The sequence below is a fragment of the Triticum aestivum genome, chromosome 2B, assembly GCF_018294505.1.
Source record: "Triticum aestivum cultivar Chinese Spring chromosome 2B, IWGSC CS RefSeq v2.1, whole genome shotgun sequence".
Classification (NCBI taxonomy): domain Eukaryota; kingdom Viridiplantae; phylum Streptophyta; class Magnoliopsida; order Poales; family Poaceae; genus Triticum; species Triticum aestivum.
Window position 1 is genome coordinate 263,460,666 of NC_057798.1, and position 6,776 is coordinate 263,467,441.

A 6,776-nucleotide genomic window follows, 5' to 3' on the forward strand; every position below is an offset into this window, starting at 1 on the left:
TCACTTTAAGTTTTGTCCAATTCCGAGCACTTTTTATTTCTGCACAAAAACAACACCAAAGTAGTTTCGCTGAAAACAACGTCAGTCCGGGGTAGTTTCACTCAAATCATGCAAATTATAGGCCTAAACGAGAGCATAAGTGTTTGGAAAAGTAGATATGTTGAAGATGTATCACTCGACAACCCCTAGAAAACCCTAAGTTGGCGGAATCAACCAAAAAATGTAGGTAAATCCTTCACCGATCTCTTCGAATCTCATTAAAATCACATTCCAATGCTTTTTTTATGAAATCGATGATTTGGATTCGCAATGCCCAATGGCCACGTAATGCATGCCAAGCACTTCTACATCAAACTTCATGAGGGCTTCAAAGAGAGGGTGGTATGTTTGTTACAATGATTTTTTGTAAAACATGATGTGGCTTATTTGTTGTTATTTAATTCAGCCTACTATACTAGTAGTCTAGTACTTAAGTGTTTGTTTACATGGTGACCATGGGCTACATGTAACTGATGGAGTTACAGCTGGAGCCTAACCCCGATACGGTCAAAACAAAAAAGCAGAACGTAGGTTCTTATGGGTTCTCATATGAGTTTCTCTCTTGGGTTTTCTCTCAAGTCTCGAGCATCGGTGTGGACATAGGATTAGTTAAGATAATGACTCCACACCTTTTATTCATCACAAAACCCATCTTAATAGTCTTTAACATTCCTATGGCTCAATGATAAGCCTCCAACATATCTATAATTTTTTTATTGTTCCATGCCATTATAGTATCAATCTTGGATGTTTTATATGCAATTATATATCATTTTTGGGACTAACCTATTAACCTAGTGTCCAGTGCCAGTTGTTGTTTTTTGCCTGTTTTTGGCTTTTCATAAAATCAATATCAAACAGAGTCCAAATGGAGAAAAAACTTTTGATTAAATTTTTCTGGACCAGAAGAGGCCCTAGAAGGTTCGGGAGAAGACCTGACGAGCCATGAGGGACCGACAAGCTCGGGAGGCGCGCCCCCAGGCTTGTGGGCCCCTCGTGGCACCTCTTGACCTAATTCCACCTCTATAAATTCTCAAATATTCCCCTGACATCAGAGAGCCACCCGAAAAACTTTTTTCGTCGCTGCAAGTTTTTGTCCCACGAGATCCCACCTGGAGGCCTTCTCTGGTCTCTGCCGGAGGGGGAATCGATCATGGAGGGGATCTACATCAACCTTGATGCCCTTTCGATGATGTGTGAGTAGTTTACCACAGACCCACGGGTCCATAGCTAGTAGCTAGATGGCTTCTTCTCTCTCTTTGATCTTCAATCAATGTTCTTCTCGATGTTCTTGGAGATCTCTTCGATGTAATGATTTTTTGCGGTGTGTTTGTTGGGATCCAATGAATTGCGAGTTTTTTATCAGATTATCCATGAATATTATTTGAGTTTTCTCTGAACTCTTTTATGCATGATTATAGCTTTGTATTTCCCTCCAATCTGTTGATTTGGTTTGGCCAACTAGATTGATTTTTCTTGCAATGGGAGAGGTGCTTTGTGATGGGTTCCATCTTGCAGTCGCTCAATCCCAGTGACAAAATGGGACATGACACATATTTGTATCATTAGCATTAAGAATAAAAAGAGGGGGCTTATTCATGCGTGGGTTTACTTTGTCTACACCATGTCATCTTGCTTAAGGCGTTACTCTGTTCCTTATGAACTTAATACTCTAGATGCATGCTGGATAGCGGTCAATGTGTGGAGTAATAGTAGTAGATGCAGAATCATTTAGGTCTACATGTCTTGGCCGTGACGCCTATATACATTATCATTGCTTTGGATATCATCATGATTATTTGCTTTTCTATCAATTGCCCAACAGCAGTTTGTTTACCCACCATATACTATTTTCAAGAGAGAAGCCTCTAGTGAAAACTGTGGCCCCTCGGGTCTACTTTTTATCATATATTAAATAAAAAATACCTTGCTGCAATTTTTCTTTCTTTATTTTATTTTGTATTTTTGTTCTATCTATCACTACGAGATTTGATCCTTGCAATTAACCACTGAGGGATTGACAACCCCTTGTTCGCGTTGGGTGCAAGTATTTGTTATTTTGTGTGTAGGTACCGCTAACGAGGTGTTGCGTGGTTCTCCTACTGGATTGATAACCTTGGTTCTTAACTGAGGGAAATACTTATGTCTACTATACTTCATCGTCCTCTCCTCTTCAAGGAAATCCCAACGCAAGTCACGACTAGCACTCAACATGAGATAAAATGCGAGAGTTGAAACAAGACACCTTCTTCTCTTATTTTTTGCTTGGGGACTCCCTGGTCACCTTTTCATCAAACACATATGAATAATAAATGTACATTCACTTTGTGAACATCATCCCCTAATCACTTTTCATTTACACAAGGGGCAAAGATGTCCTCTCACCATGATGGATGGCCAAAAAGGAAGGGGGAAGGGGATGCGGGATGGAGTGACGAACAAATTGACGATGACTCACATGGGATAGTATAAGTAGCATGTGGGGTGGCATGATACATCCATTTTGCATCAAGTTTTCCTACTATTATTTATAATATGTTTGACCAATATAATACTTTGTAGTACCATTCTAATGCCTTTTCTCTCTTAATTTGCGAGATTTGCATGAAGAGGGAGATTGCCGACAGCTGGAATTCTGGACCTGAAAAAACTAGGTCAGAGATACCTATTCTGCACATCTCCAAATGAGCTGAAATTTCACGAAGAATTATTTTGGAATAAATAAAAAAATACTGGAAGAAAGAAATACCAAAGGGGGCAACCCAGGTGCCCACGAGGCACCAGGACACGCCCACCCCTTGGGAGCGCCCTGGTGGCTTGTGGGGCCCCTGGCCAGCCTCCGGTGCCCATCTTCTGGTACACTACTGCGGGATGCTGCTAACGTGACACTACAATCAGAGACCCTTTGACGAAACTGTGTGCGATGCATTAATCGCAAACCGTGGTGTAAAACCCCGTCAAAATGAGATGAACTATTTGCAATTGTTCAGACATCAAACACGATTCAGATCAGAGATGCGTGTGTGATGAGTGGCATATGGTTAATCCATATGAACTGTTTGCGATGATCCAGAACAACAGAAATGGTCAGCCAAATGAGGGTGTGTGCAATATATGGCATACAGTTCACTAGGATGAATTGTGTGTGATTAGGCAACACAATAGAAACAGTCAGCCAGATTAAGGTGTATGCAATGGAGGGCATACAGTTCACTCGGATGAACTATTTGCGATGAGCTAAGAGAACAGAAACAGTTCAACTGAACAAGATGTGTGTGATACGCGGCAAACAGGTTCATAATCAGAAAATGTGTGCGAAGACCAATAATAACACAGACAATTGCTGCTAATAAGCCGTTTGATTTGCTATGTCTACAGAAGAACAACATATATATAACTAAAATAAACATCCAATTACATAAGTGACTATACAGATCATTCATACACACCTCAATAAATAATTGCATGCATTCTAAACTAGGAGAAATGATCGTCTAGTCATCTACTTCTTGTGACGCTCCCGCCACTGCTCTGTGGCTTGATCCCTCGTCTGGGGCAGGATGAAGACACTTCCTCATGTCAACGATCTGCCTGTACATCTCATAGCTTGTGTACGCGTCCTTGGTCGCGTACTTGACGTGGTCTTCATCCAGTCTCTGATGCCAGGCGTTCTTGTCCTTCTTGCTCTCATCCTTCATCTTCATGTAGTAGGGGTTGATGATGGCCGAGGCGAGGTCAACCAGGGAGTTCTGTTTATTGTTGGTGCTGCCCCAGACCTTGTAGTTGTCACAAATGTTGACTAGATTCTGGCAGGTCAAGCCCGAAACCTTGAGCGCTTTTAGATTGTTGGTGGTGTCCATCGTAGCGAAACTGCATTCAAAGCTGTTGATAAACCTGGAGAAACACTCGCAAGGCCTTGTGGCCAGGTGGTAGTGGTAGACAAGGATGTCATGTCACACGCACAACTGGGCAACGACAACCTTCTGATCTTGCCCGACACGACCACTGGTGAACTCGAGGTCGAAGCTGACCACTTAGTACTTGTCCTCAACAAGCAACTGCTCCATAGTTTGGATGGAGTTCTCCATCGAGACTGACTCGTTCGTGTACACCACTGAGAGGTCCTTCCCACTCACGTGGGTGTCCACTATGTGATCCATGGTGAACTACCCCCCCCCCCCCGGTTGTCGTCGTCGGCGCTGGGAGCGCCATTGGAGCCACGGGGAGCGCCATTGGGACTGTTGGATGTCCTTTCTATATGTGTCGTCGTGGGTGTGCTTATTGTGTCGTGTGGCACGAGAGATGAAGGTAAATGGCCATGGGGATAAAATGGGGGTCGGGCGGCATGGATTCTCGGCACGTCCGCATGGCAGTTTTTGCAGCGGGTAACTGCATCGTGGCGCCGCACCCGGTGCAACCACATGCATAATGGTAGCACGAACGTACGTGATCGTGCACCGATGTAGGATCGAAAGTATGTCTAGAGGGGGGTAATTAGACTTGACCGAATACAAATCTAGCCTTCTCCCAATTTTAGTTCTTGGCAGAATTTAGCAACTTAGCACAAGTCAAGCAATCAACCTACACATGCAACTCTAAGAGTATAGCAGTGGAATGTAAAACAATTGCACATGCAGGTAAAGGGAGGAGTTTGAGGAGGCAAACGCAATGTTGACACAGAGATTTTTTATCCATGGTTCCGATAGGTGGTGCTATCGTACATCCACGTTGATGGAGACTTCAACCCATGAAGGGTAACGGTTGCGCGAGTCCACGGAGGGCTCCACCCACGAAGGGTCCACGAAGAAGCAACCTTATCTATCCCACCATGGTCGTCGCCCACGAAGGACTTGCCTCACTAGGGTAGATCTTCACAAAGTAGGCGATCTCCTTGCCCTTACAAACTCATTAGTTCAACTCCACAATCTTGTCGGAGGCTCCCAAGTGACACCTAGCCAATCTAGGAGACACCACTCTCCAAGAAGTAACAAATGGTGTGTTGATGATGAACTCCTTGCTCTTGTGCTTCAAATGATAGTCTCCCCAACACTCAACTCTCTCTCACAGGATTTGGATTTGGTGGAAAGAAGGTTTGAGTGGAAAGCAACTTGGGGAAGGCTAGAGATCAAGATTTATGTGGTAGGAATGGAATATCTTGACCTCAACACAAGAGTAGGTGGTTCTCTCTCAGAAAATGTATGTTGGAAGTGTAGGCATGCTCTGATGGCTGTCTCCACGAATGAAGAGTGGGTGGAGGGGTATATATAGCCTCCACACAAAATCTAACCGTTACACACAACTTACCAAACTCGGTGGGACCGAATCATGAAACTCGTCAGACCGATTTAGTAAATAATGTGACCGTTAGGAATTTCGGTGGGACCGACATGTCAACTCGGTGGGACCGATATGGTTAGGGTTAGGGCATAATGTAATCTCGGTGAGACCGATTACACAAACTCGGTGAGACCGATTTTGGTAATAGACACACAGAGAGTTGGTCAGGCAAACTCGGTGGGACCGATTCGCTCATCTCGGTTGGACCGAAACGTTACGAAAGGGAAACATAGAGTTTGCATTGCAATCTCGGTGGGACCGATCGCTCATCTCGGTTTGACCGAAACGTTACGAAGGGAAACAGAGAGATTACAATCCCATCTCGGTGAGACCAAGATCCCTATCGATGAGACCGAAAAGACTAGGGTTTTTGGCTATGGCTATGTCAACTGAACTCGGTGGCGCCAGATAGAAAGTTTCGGTAGGGCCAAGTTTGACTTTTGGTTTGGGACATATGTGGATGTGAGAAAGTAGTTGAGGGTTTTTGGAGCATATCGCTAAGCACTTTGAGCAAGAAACTCATTAAGCAACACCTCATCCCCTCTTGATAGTATTGGCTTTTCTTATGTACTCTATGTGATCTTGGATCACTAAAATAGAAAATGTAGAGTCTTGTGCTTTGAGCTTGAGCCAATCCTTTTGTCCTTAGCATTTTGAGGTGTCCACTTTTCTCATCCATGCCATGCCAAACATTGAGCTTTCCTGAAATATTTATCTTGAAATAGCATTAGCTCGATGAGCTATATGTTGTTAGGAATTACCAAAACCACCCAGGGATAGTTGCACTTTCAATCTCCCCCTTTTTGGTAATTGGTGACAACATATAGATCAAAGCTTCGACAAATGATAATAAGATTGAAAAACATCGTCGCTTTGTGAATTATGTGATAAGCAAGAGCTCCCCCTAAATTTGTGCATTATTTAAAATTTGCTTTGGACTGCAAATGCACAATGTGTTAGGATCATGGGTTACTCTTTCATGTCACATACATCTTGGTGGAGCGCTCAAAATGATAATAATTGAACATATGCACTCATCACCAAGCAAAGTGAATGATCATATGAGGATATAAGAGATAATATCATCCAACAAGCATTAAGGGTAGCATAGCATATGATCAAACACATGATCATCCAAGTATCTCACAAAAGACATAATGTATCAAGCAAGCGAACAATAAAGAAGTTCAACCAAAAAACAAGAGAGATCAAAAGCAACCCTCTCTCTCGAAGCCTATGATCTATACATTTTCTCCCCCTTTGGCAACAAGTTACCAAAAAGTTCAAAGAATGCATAGTGCTAAACGACTCTCAGGCTTGGTCTTCATGAGGTAGTGTAGAGATGACTCCAAGGACGGAAGCATCTGTTGACGTGGCTGGAGCTGGTGGAGTGGCTGCTG